A 19,432-nucleotide genomic window follows, 5' to 3' on the forward strand; every position below is an offset into this window, starting at 1 on the left:
CACTCTACATCATACTAAACACTTACATAGCAAGGTGGAAGTCCGTGCACCTGAGATCATTACAAGCTCCATTTCTGCTGTTCCTAGATAAACATCCATCTTCTGAGAAATAACTAGCTATAAATTTGAGATAATTCAACATTAATTGCAATAGTAACAGCAGAGTTTTAAAGTCTATTATTCTAAGGAAGACAAATTTACCAAGTCACCTAGCATCCTAGTTAGCTTTAAATGCCAACTTGACATTGGAAAGGGTTTCAATTCAGTAATTGTCTTCATCAGGTCAATCTCTGGATATGTCTGTGCGGGATGGTCTTCACTGTTAATTGATATAGGAGGACACATCCCACTGTGGGAACAACCATTCTCTGGTAAATGGTCCTAGGCTATATATGAAATCTAGTTAATCAGGCTCCCAAGTGAGCAAGCCAGCAAGCATGGCTTCTACTTCAAGTTCCTGCTAACATTCCTGCCCTGACTTCCCTTGGTGATGTGCAGACCTAGAAATATAAACAAAACGAGCCTTTTCCTTCCCTAAGTTACTTTTGATCAAAATCTTCTATCATAGCAACATAATGCAACTAGAACATCTAGCATAACTGCATTTATCCAGCATAGACCTCACTGTCTACAAATTTGATGTTAATGCTTTGAGATCAGCTTTCCCAAAATTGTAGGCTTAGAAGCATTTGCATTTGTTTTCACAATCATCAGAATCAGTGAAAATAAAAAAGCAATAAAAGATCTTATAAATCCTTACCAAATAATGAGCTTTAGCCATTAAGCTTCTACTAACAAAATCACCTCCAGCACCAAAAATAATGATGAATTTCAATTGCATTCTTAGGCTCTTAGTCACTTCAACTCTGTTTTAGAAGTGGGTGGGAATGAACTTTAAGTGAATTTAAGGACTTATCACATCTCTTCATAATGTTCCAGAGAAGTCTAAGATTATGTTTTGCATGACTAAAATCCAGCCTGTTTTCTCATTAATGACAAGCTTCAGGAGAGAAGTAATAACATTTCTTTTTGTCAGAGACCTCAGCTTTGACTGAAACAGTTAAAGGCATTTCTGAGCGAGGAACATATCAGCCAAGCAAAAAATTATTCATTTACTGCAGTCTTGAAAACAAGTGGAAAATATTTACCAGCCTGTAACTTTTAGTAGTCTGCTTTCCCTGAAGGAATAGGTATAAAATAAATTAAAACGCATATCCTTTTCTACTCAGCCTGGCATGAGATGTACCGGTGCTTAAACAAGCAGTAATAGTCAGAGATGTCCTCCATCAGACGCGCTTGGCATTATGCACAGAGAGTGATGCCACCTGGGTTGGGAGGAGTCATCTGCTAATTAACGCAGGCTAATACTTGTCTTCCAGTAACCCTGCACTTTTATTCTCATGTTTTCCCTTCCAAATCCTCTCACTGACTTGAAAGCACCTTTTTTGCCCCTTGTTGTTGTTTATTGGAAGTATAAGATGGACTCTAATAGGAAATCATTTACCACAACAATTAATGAATGTGGGAACTACTTGAAAAATGAAAGTCAGGAAGTGGCAATTACTGGGTCTAACAAGCTCATAAATACATTCATATTTTGAATATAGAAGAGTTACACGGCATGGTAAGAGATTTTTGAAAATTTTATGTTTGTCATTTGCTCTTTCAGAAGTCTAGAGGGAAGGCTGGGGAGATGGACCAGTCAGTAAAATGGTTGCCATGGAAACGTAAGGATTTGAGTGCTGAGTTCAAATCCCAGCATCCATGTAAATATCTGAGTGTACCAACAAATGCCTGTAATCCAAATGCTAGCGAGCTGGAGACAGGAGGATTCCTGATGCTGCTGGCCAGCTAGACCTCCTGAATCTGTAAAGTCCGGATTCATGAGAGACCCTGCCTCAGAAATAAGATTAAAGATCATGCTGATGTCTCAAAGGGCAAGATGCTTGCCACACAGGCCTGATGACCTGGGTTTGGATGCCTAGGGCCTATGCAAAAGCTTGGCACGGTGGTGCATGCATTCACAGTCCTGGTGCATCCTATGGGGAGTTAGGTGAAATTAGCAGAAGCTCACAGGCCAGATAGCTTCATATATACATCAGTGAAAAACAAACTGAAGAGACTCTCTCAAAATGAGGTGAAAGACCATGTTGCATGTATGTGACACACACACACACACACACACACACATGCATACGCACACATGCGTACGCACATAGACATCATATACATACATGAACACACACATCATACATCCACACAAAAAAGATAGAAAGTGATTGAGAAAGACACCCCTATATGTGTATATGAATGTCTACATGTGCATGCATACAGGAACCTGTATATTCCATACTAAGAAAAATTTCTAAAGGACTCTAGAGAAAACGAAGTCACTTTGCTCATGAACTTTAAAGCCAAATTGCTTGAGGGGTCTTGACCTCTCCTCTTCTTTTACAGACAGGGAAATCAAGGCTCCAGGATGGCTGGAGATCCGGAGCTAGGTGCAGTCATTGGACTTCCAGACGAATGCTCTTGCCCCTCCTTACACTATATGAGGGGGCAAAGCCTCAAAATGCAGATGTTGCTAAAGATTTCTGTTTCCCTTTGATCTATTTTTTAAAAGGCTAGAAACAAAACTTGGAGAGCATCACATAGTCTTTGCACTAAAGGCTGGGAGTCACTGCACCTGAGTCAGGTTATTCCTAAGGAATAATTGACATCAATTCAGCACTCGCTGTTAGCGCTGAAGCTCATTACTGACACTAATTAGAGGTGCTATACAATATTCCTCCAAGGTGAACCAGGCTTCATTAGCACAGATGGAGTACCCAGAATCACATTTTATATGTTTATTGTCTGATGCCCTAGCTACTAAAATCCAACAATGTGCCCCAAATCCATTCATTTCTAGGTCAATGACGAGACCCTAAGAGTACAACGTACAAATATGTTTTTCAGCCTCCTGCTGTCACTCTGCTTGTTCAAAATCCACTTCAGGCTTGCAGTCTTGTCAAGCTTGCTGCCTGCAAAGCTAGTCAGTCAACAGATATCTACACACTTGTTGTATCTGGCATCACTACATAGGGCGAGGGTCACTGGAGGGAACCACAAAACTGAGCCAAACAGAGCCCTGCCTGCCTATCTGGAGCTTACCCTGAAACCCCACCCTGATCACATACTTAGCATTAACTTGTGTGTAAAATAGGTAATGGAGCACTAACATGTTTTAGGTGACCTATTACTTTCAGTCTTGACCAACATTCAACCAAATTGTCTCAGTCCTTTACCATGTACCTTACACTCAGCTTGGGATGGTGCCGTCCAGGCAGCTGGTGGCCTGTGACTGACCTTTAACCACAAATGTGCTTGAGTGAGAGTTTAGAAACAAGCAGACAGCTGGGCTTACACTCACAAGAGGAGCTCAAAAGTATCATGTCCCATGTTATGTAGACTATCTTATCTCCAAGCCCTACAAGACAAGTATCATTGGTGTATACCACTGTTTAAATGAAGAAACCTGGGACGCCAAGAGCAAAGTCACTTGCCTAGGGGCAGACCCAGAATTCACACCCAAGCCTGTCTGTTGTCAATATTCATGTCCTCACGCTATGATCCACCTTGGCTGTGATAACAGTAACAGACAATGAAGAGCTGGGGCAGAGTGGCTGGGATATTGATGACACTTTCTAAGGTAGAATGCAGCTCATTAGGATTCATTGTCAATTGCTCACGCATGACAGAAATATAAACTCCTGAAGTTTAATTGTGCTAGGCCAGCTCAATTTTCATCTCTGGCAAAGGTTGCCTTGGTGGTTCTCAGGCTAATAAGAGTTGGAATCTACTGTGTGACTTGAGAGGTGCATTTGTCTATGCCCACCGAGTGGTCAGAGAAGTCAACTGAACATTTCCTCTTGGTCTCAATTTCCTCTCTCGCCTTTTGATAGGCACCATGGCATCCCATGCAACCAGGAGGCCACTCATTTACTTCTGAGTATGCATGTCCTTTGCATCCTTCACACCCTCCTCAGTCTTCCCCCTCCCATGAAGCTATCAGACTCCGTTCTCTATCCTAGGTGGCCCTCTCCCACCTCTGAATGGCTGAAGCATGATGACAAGCCTGCCAGGCTTTATACAACACAAGAGCTTGCTCAACATGTAGACTCAGAAACTGCATCTCCCCTGTGGGTTGTCTCATGCAGTGGCCATGCCAGTTTGTCTGGTGGGTCCATCTCCTCAGGTAGAATTACCATTCCTGGATTGAAAGGACACCTCAATTCTTCTGCCCCCTCCTGTTGCCCTTTCTAACGGACATTCAGTGGCAAGTATTGGCAGTCATGCTATTTGCCAGGCGCAGTGCCAAATGCCTTTGTGTGAGTCATTTTATCAAGTCCCCACAGAGATCTTGTAGCACTGACTAATCATTCTCCGCTATGAGGCTGAGGGGCAGCATGACTGACAGTGCTGCCTGAGGCCATACAGGGGTCAGTGGCAGAGTTGAGGTCTAATGCCAGGGCTTTTAAAAACAAACCTATTATTCTCATGTATGTGCTTTGTAGGAAGGTCCCATGGCACAGTGTGCATGGGAAGGTCAGAAGATGATTTTGTGGATTTGATTTTTTCCTTCTATCTTTATGTGAGTTCTGGGGATCTACTTTAGCATAGCAAGTACTTTACCTGTTGGTGCATCTCATTGGTCCTAAAGCCAGAGTTATTTAAAAAATATTATTATTATTATTATTATTGATATTAGTGTGTGCACACACAGAGACACATGCTTCGCAGTATGCATGAGAAAGTTCAGCAGACAATTCTGTGGAGTTGGGAGTTGGGTCTCTCTTTCCTTCTTTTGCTTTGGTTGTGGGGACTAAACTAAGGCTTTCAAGGCAAGTGATTTACTCGCAGAGTCTGACTGTCCCTAAACCCTGGGCTTTATGGAGCTGGCATGAGCAATATGCCATCTAGAATTTGGACACAGTGTATTGCTTGGTTATTCAAGCCTTTAAACTTGTCTTAGCTCTTACTTGGGAATGTGCAACCATTGCTTGTGGACCCAGAGCCCTAGTCATCATATTTGGCATGGGCAGGTCTATCTAGAAGGGCAGCAACACTTTTCCCTCTTGCTTAGCATTCATGGTAGCTTTTTCTTACCTTCATATGGTGTATATTCTCTAAGTTGAATGGTCTAGCATTACCATCGTATTGTGTAGGGTAGCAGGCTTCATTTGACTCCACTGTTGCTCTTGTCTTACTTTTATTTCAGCTAAGAGAAAACTAACTTGCTTATGGTGAAAACAACTAGAGGCAGGTGGTACATAACTCAGTTTCAGCTGTCAAGGAACTGTGGCACTGCCTAGAACAGATTGCCCGTGGGCAAGTCTGTGGGGTACCTCCTTGATTGATGATTAATGCGGGAGCAGCATCCTAGGCAGGAAGGCCTGGGATATATGTAAGAAAACCAGCTAAGCATGAGTCCGACCAAGCCAGAAGGCAACCAGTAACCAGTGGTCCTCCATGGTTTCTGCTTTAAATTTCTCTTTTAGTTCATACCCTGAATTACCACAGTGGTGGACTATAACCTGGAAGTAGACGCCAAATAACCCCTTTCCTCCTCTAAGTTGCTTTTGGCTGGAGTGTCCTTATCATAGCAATAGAAATGCAGCTAGAAGACATTCTCTCCTGGCTACTGAATGTCCGCAGGCCCCAGGGGCTACAGGGAACCTGTGGTAAAATGTATTTACTACTCACTCTGGTCTATGTCTCTCATTCATGAATCCTAACTACCCATTTAATTTTGAAAAGATTTGTTAATGCCAGAACTATGGGTCTTATCCTAATCCTCTGCGCTCTGCAAGTAGCTAATATATTATTTTCTGTGCTAGTTCAATAACTCTTAGAAATTGGAACCACAATATTTAATATTAACCTTTCTTTCCTTAAATATAGGCTCACTGTGCTCTGGTGGATAGCCCCACACTCAAGCCTATATGGACAGAACAAAATGGACTCAGTGGGTTATTTTTTAAACAGAATGAGGACGTGAAGTTGGGGGCCTTGGAAGGGGAATCTGGAACAAGTTATAGGAACTAGTGGGAGCTGAGTATACCAAAATACATAGCACACCCATAAGAAATTCTAATATAATTAATAAAATACTGTGTTGAAAAGAATTTTCTCTTAAAATCTTATTAAGAACAAAATTAAATTTTGTGAAAGAATATATAGGATCACCATTTCTCTATGTCAGAAAAGACATCGACCCTTTTCCACAACTGTGACCCTTTGTATATGGTGACTGACAACTATCCTTCAGGTCAGCACCTGATTCAATGCCACAGGTTTTCAGGCTCATTTTCTGTAAGATATTAATTCCTTCACAGCCCAAGTTAACCAGGTATATTGTCTGTAAGAAGCCCATCCTCCCTTTTAGTTAACTCCAGCACAGCCCAGGTTAATCAGGTGCATACTCTGTAATAGGAAGTCCATTCTCTCTTTTAATAACTTTCCTTCAAAATCAAAGCAATAAATAACTCATCTCTGATATTTCTCTTCAGGTTAAAGAAGATATGGTGTCTGTCTTTAAGTCACCTTCTGTGATTTCACACCTTCCTCAATAGCAGGGTCGACAATCTTACTTCATTGTTCTCTTTAACCTAACAGTCTATTTAACATTGAGAGTCTTTGACGCCCCCTCACCTAACGGCCTCCTGCTTATCTGAGCACTTCCAACATTCCCTTCATCTATGGAAGAAATTGCATATGTATTTCCTAAAGCCTTCTTTAATTGTTTCTCCAAAATCTTTTGGCTTTTTTATATAAACTAGGACAAAAGAGGGAGGGAGGCAGAAAGGGAGGGGAGAAGGAAGTAGAGAGAAAGAGAAGGGAGAAAAGGAAAAAAGAAAAAGATTTTTTAAAAAATCATATTAACTGTTTAAAAGGCAAACTTTCAGAGACTGGTAAGATATTTCAGCAAAAATACAAATTTAGATTGACAAAAATGGGTAAATTATTGTAAGATGCTCAGCTTTCTGACTTTAAAGAAGAATTAACAGCCATCTATGACACTGCAAAATCAGAAAACATGCCATAGGGTCTTGGTTTTTAATGTGGCTCTACCATGCAAGAAATTCTTCTGCAAGGAAGCAGTGTTGTAGGTCCTGACTCAGCAGTATCACAAAAATTCAAAGGATTAAAGATGGAGTCAGATACCAAAACCAATGCAGTCTTGCTTCACAGGCACAAAATGTTAAACTTCTAAATGTTTCACAAAATTGATTTTTCTCCATCTCAAAGGAACAGTCAAATAACTCCTATTGAAACAATAGCAACAGCTAACATGCCTTGAGTACACACTGTGTATGTGCCAGACACAGGACTAGGGACTTCACATGTTTCCCTAAATTTCCCCATCGGAACAGTCTCACGAGACTGACTCAATTTTAACCTCCCTTTGTGGATACAAAGAATGCCATTCAGCACAGACAGTGAGCAATGTCATCAAGATCAAACATTTGGTTAGCTGTGGAATCACAATGTGACCACAGGCTGCCAGGCTTTAGGGCTCATAACCTTCTGCAATTTGTTGAATAATGTCTATTGACAGAGACTTGCATTTCAAATACCTATGTGTAGGCTTCTGATTTCCTTGTGTTTCCCATGAGAAGGAAAAACAAACAGGTCTTGATGTGGAGACACACTAATCAATGAGAAACAGATTTGTTCTCATGAATTTACCTGTTTATTCCTTTTATTGATAATAGATTCTTTTCTCACATAAAATATCCTGTTTGCAGTGTCCCCTCTCTCTGTTCCTCCAACTTCCACTCTCTGTCTGTCTCTAGTTAGAAAAGAACAGGCTTCCATACAATCCCAGTGCCAGTGAGTCTGGGAAAAAAGGAGGTTCCCAAGAGAGATGCATGATACCCCAGAGAAGTGGAAAGAGGCAAGATCTCCTGAGCAGATTGAGAACATCAGGGGAGGGGAGAGGGAACCAAGAAAAAGAGGAGGGGAGAAGAAGGCATGGGGTGGCAGGAAGGTTGAGTCGAGGTAAGAATAGAGGAGAGCAGGATGAGAGATATAATAATAGATTGAGTCATTATAGGCTTGAGGAGAGAGCTGACACTAGTGAGATCTCCAGAGATCTACAAGGATAACACCAACTGGCAAACTAAGTAATAGTGGAGAGACTACATTAATAGCCCTTCCTTGATGATAGGTTTGATGACTAACCTATATGTCATCCTAAAACCTTCATCCAGGAAATGATGGAAGCAGAGACAGATACCCACAGCGAAGCACTGAACTGAACTCCTGAAACCTAGTGACAGAGATGGAGGAGTGATGATCAAAGAGGTCAAGACCATGATGGTGAAACCCACAAAGACAGCTGACCACATAAGAGGGAGCTCTTGAATCCCAGACTGATGGCTGAGAGGCCAACAGAGGACTGATTCAGACTCTATGAATGTAGTGCCAGTTAGGAGACCACAGAAATCACTGGGGCCTTGGGTAGTAGATCAGTGTTTACCATGGTTTATGAATGATCTTTTGAGCTCATTCCAAATAGAGGGATGCTCTCTCGGCCTGGACACATGGGGAAGGGCCTAGGTCCTTCCCTGGATGAAATGACAGACTTTGGATCCCCCCAAGGAGGCCTTTACCCTCCCTGGGGAATGATGTGGAGATTGGGTGGAGGGCTGGGAGGGCTGGTGGAGGACCAAGGGAGAGGGGTGGGAGAGGGAGCTGGGATTGACATGTGAAGCATTCATGTTTCTAATTTAAATAAAAACATATATTGAGGTAAAAAAGAAAAGAACGGCTTCAAGAGATAATTACAAAATAAAATAAGAAAACAAAAACTATCACATCAGAGTTTGACAGGACAAACAAAAAGGAAAAGAGCCAGAAGTTGTCACAAGAATCAGAGACCCATTCGTCAGCATACTCAGAAATCCCCTAAGAACACTACAAATGGAAACCATGAAGATATATACAGGGAGGACCTGGTGCAAACCCTTGGAGGCCTGTGAAATTCATATGAATTTATATCAAAACCATTCATCAAAACAAAAACCTAAGGCCACTATGTTTGAAGTTCACAATCTCATGAGAGATTAAATGTTCTCTAAGATAAATTTTAGATTTCTAGAACATCCTGACCTTTAATATTCATGTCATAACACAAGGATACTTTGGGTCATTATCATATGAACATTGATGTATTTCCATTATTCATTCTCTCCTGTCTATTAATCAAACAAACATCCTGTAAACAGCTAAATTTATACTGAAACCTAAATAGGATGGAGTTCACTCACTATTCACCAAAATATCAAGAGATCCATGGGGACAAATTTATGTTACAAAAACTGTGCCATGGTAGCAGTCTTTCATAGTCATGACCATGTGATCTTAGGTAATTTTTATACACTATGAAATTAAGAGGTAAGTAAAAAGAGTTTAAAGTAACAGCAAGTTGCTTCATGATATGTAACTAAGAACTTTTGGGGTTAAATAGGAAACATAAGATGTTACCCAATAATAACTATTTACTTTGCTCTGTTTTGCTTTTAGTGTTTGTTACACACTAAATGACTTGCCTGGATTTTTTGTCTTAGTTTGTATTAGAAGCAGTTTTTCAAATCAATCAGTACTGCAGAAGAATTGGGCTGATTCCACACAAGATATATACAATCTAGCTATCCTGTCTGTGGGAGACAACAGGATGTTAAGTCTCCCCAGAGTAACTGTGTAAAGATAACACCAACAACTCTCTAAAGAAAATATATATCTATGTTCTACTATCACCAGCTTAGAAGACTGGTTTAACACTTATGAAAAGTGTGTGTGTGTGTGTGTGTGTGAGAGAGAGAGAGAGAGACAGAGAGAGACAGAGAGAGACAGAGAGAGACAGAAACAGAGAGAGACAGAGAGAGACAGAGAGACAGAGACAGAGAGACAGAGAGAGGGAAGGAGGGAGAGTGGGTGTGTACCTGATCTCTAGAATATTTTCTTTAGTAAATGATGGGTGTATGAATAGATGATCAGTAAGTGAATGGATGGATGGATGGATGGATGGATGGATGGATGGATGGATGGATGGATGGACGGACGGACAGATGGATGAATGTGTGAATGGATATGTGGATTGATGTGAGAATAGATGGATCGTGAAAGAATGTATGTATGGATGGATGTATAGATGAATGGATGGGTGGATGGGTAGCCAACTCTAGTTGTCAAGTAAACCATGACTACATACAAATTGAACCTTATTTCCAAAATGCCCTGTGGGGAGTAGAGGAAGCCCTGAGTGAATGTGTAAGGAGCACATTTAAAGTTCTGAGTGAGTGTGTGCTGTTGATTGGGGTACAGCATGTCAAGGACCCTAGAGCCTCAGACTTATGAGAATGGCAAAGTCTTCCCCTGCTCCATGTGTGGATGTTAGCAGAGTAGACAGAAAGTATTGACCACAGCTTCCTCCTGCCGGATGTGTACAGCCTGAGACTACTCCCCCATAGAGACTTGTTATCCAAATTAGCTAAACCTGCCTCTTTATTCAGTTGTATAGAATTAACAAATCCTTTTCCATTCAGATGTATAAAATAAAAATAAACTTATTGAATTTGTAGGCTGCTGCTAGTGTATCTCCATCAGAATGCAGAGCCCACCCAATCCCAACTTGTCTGAATGTGGGTCTGTTCATTTATTCATTCTCTGTTGGCTCAATTAGGTCAATCTCTAAGCCATGCAGGACAGACTGAATCATGTAGCTTCCCACATTTAAAATTATGTCGCATAAACACTGTCAGGTAGCCACATGCTGCCAGCTGCACTTCCCATTCACAATGGCATGACCCCCTACTATTATTAGAATCCTTACGGGAATTTCTGATATGGACTCATAGCCATTCCAGTCACAGATCATAGACAGCAATGGTGCTGTCTTTCCTCCATTCCTTCTGTCTTAATCTCTTGAATGCCCAGTTCCACTGGGGAAACGTGGGACAGCCCTACAGCTGCAAGCTCCATGGCACCTAAGTAGGAGCCGAGGGACTAGATGCAGAGCCATGCTGAAAACCAGTGCCTCTGCTACACAGCTGGTGAAAATGGCTGCACAGTGCAGTCTCCCTTCCTCCAGATTCTCAACACAATTTACCAGAACTCAGGGAAACACATGAGACAGGTTCCAGGATGAGTTAGGATGCTTCCCAGGGCCATGCTGAGGCTCCTAATCCTCTTTACTGTTAGTCCTCTCTCTGGAGACTTCTTGTCCTTCCTGATGTGGCAGTGTGCCCAGCCAGCCACGTAAGCCTTTTCTAGTCCCAGTATTACAGCATTGTTCAAGCTAGGTCCCAGGTACCTCCATTTACTCTGGATTGAGTGCATAGAATTAATATTTTATACATAACTCATACATACAACATTGTATCTAAGGTTAAGAAAACAAAAAAATGTTTTTGCTGGCTTTTACATTCCTTAGTCAGTTTCTAACCATCTAGCATTTTATTATCTATACCTATATGTTCAGACTATGAATACAACACAAATAAATTTTCAGTTAAAGAATCTGTCTTCATAACCCATGCTATGCCCTCTAGCAACTCTACAGAATTTACTTTCTTGACCTAATCATCTGAAGCCGGTACATGCTAATGAAAGATGTAGATACAGATGTTTCAGCCAACAGACTGGGACTCTAATGATGAAGCATCAGGACACAAGTCAAATCACTGAAGGTAAGAGCTTGGAGATGAACTTTCCCTGACATTTCTGGAATACCACAATGCTGCTCTAACTATAAAGCAAATCTTCACGCGGTCAAAAAGTCACGACTTAAAGTTGATCTTTTCAAGAAAATGGCAATGTGCTCTCTTGAGTGGTGATCTTTAGGAGCCAGAATTAAAGAACATTCATAAAACGTTTCAAATTTCATAGCAACTAGACTCTGATAGAGTATGTATAGGAAACTAAATGCATATACGAATACAGTTGCATTTATTCCCTCCCACACCTCAGCCTCTCTCATTTTATTTTGCAAAAGGCTTTCCTTATGTATCCTTGACTGTCCTGGAACTCACTGTGTGGGTCAGACTGACCTTGAAGTCACAGAGATCCACCTGCCTCTGTCTCCAGAGGTCTGGGATTAAAGGTGTGCACCACTCTACCTGGTTGCTTTTCTCTGCTTTGACAATTGCAAACATGGATATAATAATAATCTTGATCCTGAAAAATCTCAAGCATTTATTTATTCTTTCATCTATTATTGGTGAGAGAAAAATAAAATAATTAACTACATATGAACGATATATTTTAAATGTCAATTAGATTCTTGTAACAGTAATATGTAAGTTCAATGACTCAATATTGGGTCAACTTAGAGTGACAGTTCACTCCCATTGCCTTTGAGACAAATAAACTGTTAAAACTTTTTCTTTTAATCTGAGATACTGGTAAGAATTTTGCTATCACTGTTGGACAAACAGCACTTAGGATAGAAATATCACTGTAAATGCCCTTCAAACCCAAGATTTAGAAGAAAATTCTGGGGTGGTCCCCTGAAGCTTTCTGTTTAGAGATATTATATTATCAATGCTCTCATTGCCAAAGAAGCAAATCAAATTTCTATGTTCACAATAGAAAATTGAATCTAAATACTGTAAATGATGAAGCTGGAAGTCAGCTAGGTCTTAACCAAGTGACTTCAAATTCTTTTTCTTTTGCTTGTAAAATAAATAATAAAATATGTTTAAATAATTCTAGAGCATTCTTTTAGTATGTTTACAACTTTTCATGTAAGTCATAACAGGTTCTCATATTATAATGGGGGATGCCCTTTTGTATACGTTTCTCTTATTGGTTGATGAATAAAACACAGTTGGGCCAACGGCCAATGAGGCAGTAAGATAGGCGGGACTAGGAGAGGGGAGAAGTCTGAAAAAGGTAGGCAAGAGAGCCCACCAGAACAGTCACAGCAGAAAGGAGTTGCAGGTCTGACATTCTCCGGTAAGCTAAGACCACATGAAAATACATAGATTAGTAGTAATGGGTTAATAATTATGACAGAGATCTAGCCAGTAGAAGCCCTAGTCATTGACCAAAAGTATTATAATTAACATAAGTCTATGAGTGTTCATTTGACGCAGCTGTGGGACCATGCTGGTGGGGAAATCTCACATAACAATATTGTAGTTAATTGCCATGCCTTTTTCTTTCCTAATACTGTATAAATAGCAGTGTGCCCTACAACCAATGACATTTATGTTTAGTGACATCTCTATAGGACATTTTAAATAAATCATCTCTTGCATTCCATAAGATAAGTAATCAGTCAGAAATCCTTCACTCTCAGAGTCAAATTAATGGAACTGAACCCACGACAAAATTCAACTAATATTGCTTCAATAATAAAATCCAAAAGTTACTTTAGTAGTTCAGAAGTAGCTCTGAGCTACCAGCCAGGCATAATCCAGCAGTTAAGATCATGGAACTCAAACATCTGGTTTCATTGCACTATTTTAACTACAGGGAGAACTGCATGCCCAGGCTGGTTTCTTTATAGTGACGAAATGACTGCCAAATTCCGAACCTCATATCTTCACACCCAGGGTCCAAGCTTCAGTAGGATGAATTGTGTGCTTTGATGGTCAATTTTGCTTGGCATCTGGACTGAATCTGGAAGCAACAAAGAGATAAGTCGCTGGGCCACCTGTGAGGGATTTTACTGCTTGGGTCCTTTTAAGTGGGAAGACCCATCCTAAATGTGGGAAGCACCTTCTAGCCAGTGGTCTATACAAAAGAGAGTCACAGGGGAAATGTAGGGGGCAGGGGGCACAGTCTCAGCATTGCCCTCACTGCTCTGCTCACTGGGGGTTCAACTGAGTCTGTTGCCAATGTCATAACAGCCTCTAAAACCCAGCTTTTCTTCTTCTTCTCCTGCCTTCCAGCAGGGACTGAAAGACCAGTGGCTTTCCAGAGACACACACTCTACTCTAGTGGTTCTCAACCTTCCTAATGCTGTGAACCTCCTCATGTTGTGGTGACCCCCAACCATAGAATTATTTTCCTTGCTACTTCCTAATCATAACTTTGCTACTGTTGTGAATCATGAGGTAAATATCTGTTATTCGGGATTCTGGTATGCGACCCCTGTGAAAGGCTCATTTACCTCTTACAGAGGTTGTGACCCACAGGTTGAGAACCACTGCTCTACTCCTTCACTGGCATCAGGAGGGTTTGTCCATAGGAATCAGCCTGAGGAGTAAGGCTTGAGACTGGAGGAACCCACCTGCGCTGGAATCTTACTAGAAGCCTAAGTGATCCCAGACCTCAGGCCCAGATCTGAGTTCCTCTTTAGAGTCAGTTTCCATTCCACAGAGTACAGAACACTGTTAACTAAGTGGAGAAGAGAGTGCTATGAGGATTCTGGATCCGCATTCTTTCATGTTCCTCATCTTTATTTCTGTCCCTCCACACAGGGAAAATGAAAGGGCTCTATGAGCATTCGGGAGGGAGGTGAGTATAGACATTTTTTCTGATCTGTGGAGTGCATGATATTTTCTGCACAGTGATTTTTCACCTCAGGTGAAGTCTCTCATCTGATCTTTCTTCCAGGCCATTTACACAAAGACATTTTCTTTCTGTACTAACCAGAAGGTGTTATTGGATGATAGCCAGGGCCTCTCTGAACTTCAAAAATGAGGAATCCTTGCAAAACAACAACAAAAAAACACCCCATGTCTTGCTTGGTTGTAAAAAGCTAACTAAGAAGGACGCCAAGGATGAAGGCATTGATTCTCTTGGGTGCCCTTGTCCTCAGAGAGTCAAGCATATTTACTTACTTTAGTGGGCAGTAACCACCCCTCAGACACTGTTTAGGCCTCACAGCACTGTAGACACTGTTGACACTGTAGACACTGCAGACACTATAGACAATTCAATGTGTTTTCTCTAACAAATGGAAGCTTTCTTACAACTGCTCGTAAAGCATGGATACATGGCTTTGGTTAGCTTCAATTCTATTTTCACTAACACCAATTTGACTTTGAACACAGGTATTAACTGCTTGTTAAGCTAATGTCTGTAATGGGCATTTGTCTCCATCTGTCTGTGGTTGTCACCTTCCCTCAAATCTTTCAGAAAGAATCTCAGAACCATTTTGATGTTGTCAGAAGTGGGAAAAGCAGCCACTTACAACCGTCAGTCATGACTTGCTCGAAATGTCCTTTCTGTATCTGTGAGCCTTCAGTGGCTCTAATGAGGGCCCTCACCTTGCTGTGGAAGAATTACAAAGTATAGAAAAAGGTTTGTTGCTATACTTGATGCTTTACCTTTTTACAATAATACTGTTGGCGTTGATTTTTTAAGCATAAAACAGTGGCAAGAGACTTAGAGTACAATTCTGTGTGTGATCATAAGCATATACACCAGTAATTCTCAACCTGTGGGTCATGACCTGTCAGGGGTCACATATCAGAAAACCTACATTTAAGGTGTTTACGTTACAATTCATAACAGTAAGAAAGTTACAATTGTGAATTAACAATGAAGTAATTTTATGATGGGAGGTTCACCACAGCAGGAGGAACTCTGTTAAAAGATGACAACATCAGGAAGGTTGAGAACCACAGGTCTACACTCACATACTCTACTGCAAAACCTGAAAGTCTAGCCCAACTTTTCTGTCACACAATACATGTGTGTGGATTGCAAGGCCCTATATGAGGTATTCAGACTGACAAAGCCTGCAGCATTGACCTAGAAAGCATAAAGCTTGGGGGGGGGCTTCATGGCCACACCCTGTACACAAATGCCTATGTGCCTTGATAGTTTCAGCAGAGAGATAGGGAGAGACATCATGGCATATTAAAAATTTGCAGAAATGCACATAGTACATACAACTACACAAGTGATACCCCCTGTTTTGAATATTTGAAGATAGGATCTTACTCCAAGCTGGCCTCAAACTCACAATGGACCTCCTGCCTCAGCCTTTCTAGAACTGGGATTACAGACATGTTTCACTACTCCCAGTGTGGCCTTACTTTACTTACTGATTCATCTAATATTGATTTTCAAATTTACAGATAGCTCTGTTCAAGCACGAGTATCTATTACTTAGATGCCGTGCCAAAATCATGCTTATAAAGGCAATGATGTTGTCACAAGGTACAATCAGAATTTGTCAACATTTATTTCATTATGTTAAAAAATAGAAGAGTTGAATTTTAGAAAACTGAAAAATGTATCAGATGTCTAAATCTATACCTCCATGGAATATAAATAGAAGTGATAGATTGTGCACATTTCATGCAATTTCTAGTTGAGTCCTTCTTAGGATTACAGTTTGAGACTGGGGAGATCTCAGTAGTTTAGAGTCCTTGTTGCTCTTCCACAGGACCTGAATTCAGGTCCTTGTACCCACATCAAGATACTCACAGCTGCCTGAAATTCCAGGTCCAGGGAATCCAATGCCCTCTTCTGGCATCTGTGGTCACCTGTGTATAAGGGACATACAATCATACAGGCATCAATATACACATAAATAAATGATAAATCATGAGACTAGCTAGGATTCTGTTGTCTCTGTTTTTCAGGGATCTATCCCCAAACCACTCGGTGTGTACCTGAAACCACAAATGCTACCAAACCACATTCACATTGTGGTCATATACACATATGTGTTTGTGTGTGTGTGTGTGTTTGTGTGTGTGTGTGTGTGTGTATACTTGTGATAAAGTTTAAATTTTAAATTAGGCACAGAAAGTCTGCTGGTCAGTTTTTTTGTCTTGTTTTGTTACTGTGAAATATACCAGAGACACACTACTTATAAATGGAAATTGTTTATTTTGGCTCTAGTTTTGGAAATTTCAATCTGGAGCCAATTGGTTCCCTGTTTGGGGGGTCTCTAGCAAAGGCAGAATATCATGGTGGGTCTGAAAACTCTCAATTCATGCCCAGAATGGAAAAAGAAAAAAGACTGGGGTCCACAATCCCTTTTGAGGGCACACCCTAATTGATTGGAAAACCTGCCATTAGACCTCATTTCCTAAAGGTCCGGTGACCTCCCAATAGCATGCTTGGGACCAAGACTTGGCAGTATATTGGCCTTTGGAGAACCTGCAGATACAAAGTATAGAACAGAGGAAGACCAAAAATGACTGGTCTTGAAATAGAGACTTGTGCACTCGTGTGTTGTAATAACAGCAGTGTGAGCATGGCTTTCTCGAAAAGTCGCCCGTTTCTGAAATTTCCCACCATGGTTGAGAGTGGAAAGAGCAAAACGTGGATGGGGCAGGGGATGTGACTGTACCTTTTCAATAAAATTTAATTTTGCAATAGTAGTAACAAAAGCAATAGTATTCATAGGTAACATGTCTATTTAGCCCCCTACGTGCGGGGTGGAACCTCACAAGTCCGGGCTCTATGCATAATAAAAAGGTGACAGGTCCCATCTTGTCTAGGTTCTGTGCAGGTAACCAAAGCAGCAGTGAGTTTGTGGTTTCAATGGCTGTATCCTGGCCAGAAGACACTTCTTATCCATCTCTGAGTTCCAAACCTATCACGGCAATTTTTTAGAGTCATGGGAAAATTAACTTAGTGGGCCCTGATCTCCTTGTGTTTGAAAAAAAAAAGAAAAGGAATGAAATGGTAATATCGGGTTTATGCAGTTCAGTAATTTTTGAGGATATTGTAAAATATTCTCATTAGCAACCTTTAGGGAGGAAAGAAAGCTCCGATATTAGAATCTCCCAAAGCTAAAGACGAAATCATTCCACTTTTGGAAAGGTCCCTGCCCCACTCCCTCCATAGGACTTCCACCATGGAAAAGTAACCACAGCAAAAACAAATAAAAAGCCCTGACAACTGTGAAAGTGAGTGTTCCAACAACCTTAGAAAGGCCCATGTTTCCTTCAAGCTTTATATGCTGCATTGAGGGAGGTCGGGTAACTGTAGCAGACTCTCCCGTGTGCAGGTTCCCAGGAGTACCCACCTGACTTTGGTCCTCTGGGAAGGCAGGAGCCATCCGTCAGATGCTCATACAAGGAGGTCTCAGAGAGCCCTATCGGCCTGGGTTAGAAACAGTGGCCAGAGCAGCTGCCCACGCACCGGAGATGCACCAGAGATTTCTTCCCCAAACAAGGCCATTTACTGAAATGGACTCTCCCTCTTTCCCATCCTGTATTTTGGAGCAATTACAAGGAGATCAAAATGAGGTAATTTTCTTCTAAGTTAGCTCAGATTACTGAGTCCAGGGTTGAAGAATTATTGTTGTTTTAAACAGAGTGTCTTAATTTAGCAGGAGACATTGAGAAGACACTGAAATGTAGGCAACTCTGTGTCAACTCAAACTGCTTTGCAGATAAAAAGGATTTTGTTGCTGGAAAGAAAAAGCTAGCTTATCATCAATGCACATTCTTGAAACAGGTTCCTTTGAAGAATCATCATCTCCAGGAGCAATGGAGGGGTGTGTGTGTGTGTGTGTGTGTGTGTGTGTGTGTGTGTGTGTGTGTGTGTGTGTGTGTGTGTGTAGCTAATATGTTTATGGATGTTTTGATAGCATAGTGTTTATTTTATTTTATTCTTTTCAGCCAAAAGGCAGGATGACAGCCAAACAACCAAGTGTCTTAACTGGTAACTAAAACAGCATTTAAAAGTTTTAAAGAAATTCCTCTGTTTTTAATCTGAAAAAAATAAATGTGTGGAACTGCAGAAAGAGAACTTTGCCCTGAGATAAGACATCACAGCCCAGGAACTTCACAGGAGGCTGAAGCTAGAGTTTGGACTCCTAAAAAAAGTTTCAAGTCTTACATATTAGCAAAAATTTACATTTTAAATGAGTATGAGATTCAGCAGTTTTTAAACACTAATCAAAGATTTGTGGGTTGCCAGAGTGGGGTGCAATGGGTAGATTGCCCTACATTTAAAGTCTATAGCACATTCCGTCCTTCAATAAAGCCGAAAATATTTCCCTAACAGTTTAAAAATTAGGGAATTTAGCTGGCATGGTGACTGGCGTGTCCATTATTCTTGGGTAGATATGAATAGATGTCTACTCACCACAGGTATGGAGAACCAAGCACAGAACAAAGTATACCATATAACACCAAAGTCCAACTTGATGAACCAGTGAGCTCTTTATTGGAGTTAATTACAGGAGCAGAAACATCTTTTTTTTTGAGAACTTCTAAATTTTATTTTGAAAGTTTTGTTCATTTTTATTTAAATTAAAAACAATCTTATTATACATACCAATCCCAGTTCCCTCTCCCTGCCTTCCTCCCATCCCACCTCCTATCCACTCCCCAGGGAGGGTGAGGCCTCCCATGGGGGATCTTCAAAGTCAAACAGAATCGTCTTAAAGAGAGCTATGTCACCAAAGCCCACCTCAGTGTGGGTGACAGCTCACAAAATCTGAAATCCTATAGTGCAGTGT

General features: G+C 40.9%; 1 long non-coding RNA gene across 1 annotated transcript; it reads left to right on the plus strand.

Moving 5' to 3' along the window:
• The first annotated feature begins 14,220 nt into the window (after nt 1-14,220).
• On the plus strand, nt 14,221-18,723 carry LOC121142620. The gene is made up of 3 exons (XR_005879645.1): nt 14,221-14,511; nt 15,136-15,300; nt 18,588-18,723. It is a non-coding gene; the product is annotated as an uncharacterized LOC121142620 (long non-coding RNA).
• Nucleotides 18,724-19,432: the final 709 nt, after the last annotated feature.

Source organism: Mesocricetus auratus, unplaced genomic scaffold, assembly GCF_017639785.1.
Source record: "Mesocricetus auratus isolate SY011 unplaced genomic scaffold, BCM_Maur_2.0 Super-Scaffold_100010, whole genome shotgun sequence".
Lineage (NCBI taxonomy): Eukaryota > Metazoa > Chordata > Mammalia > Rodentia > Cricetidae > Mesocricetus > Mesocricetus auratus.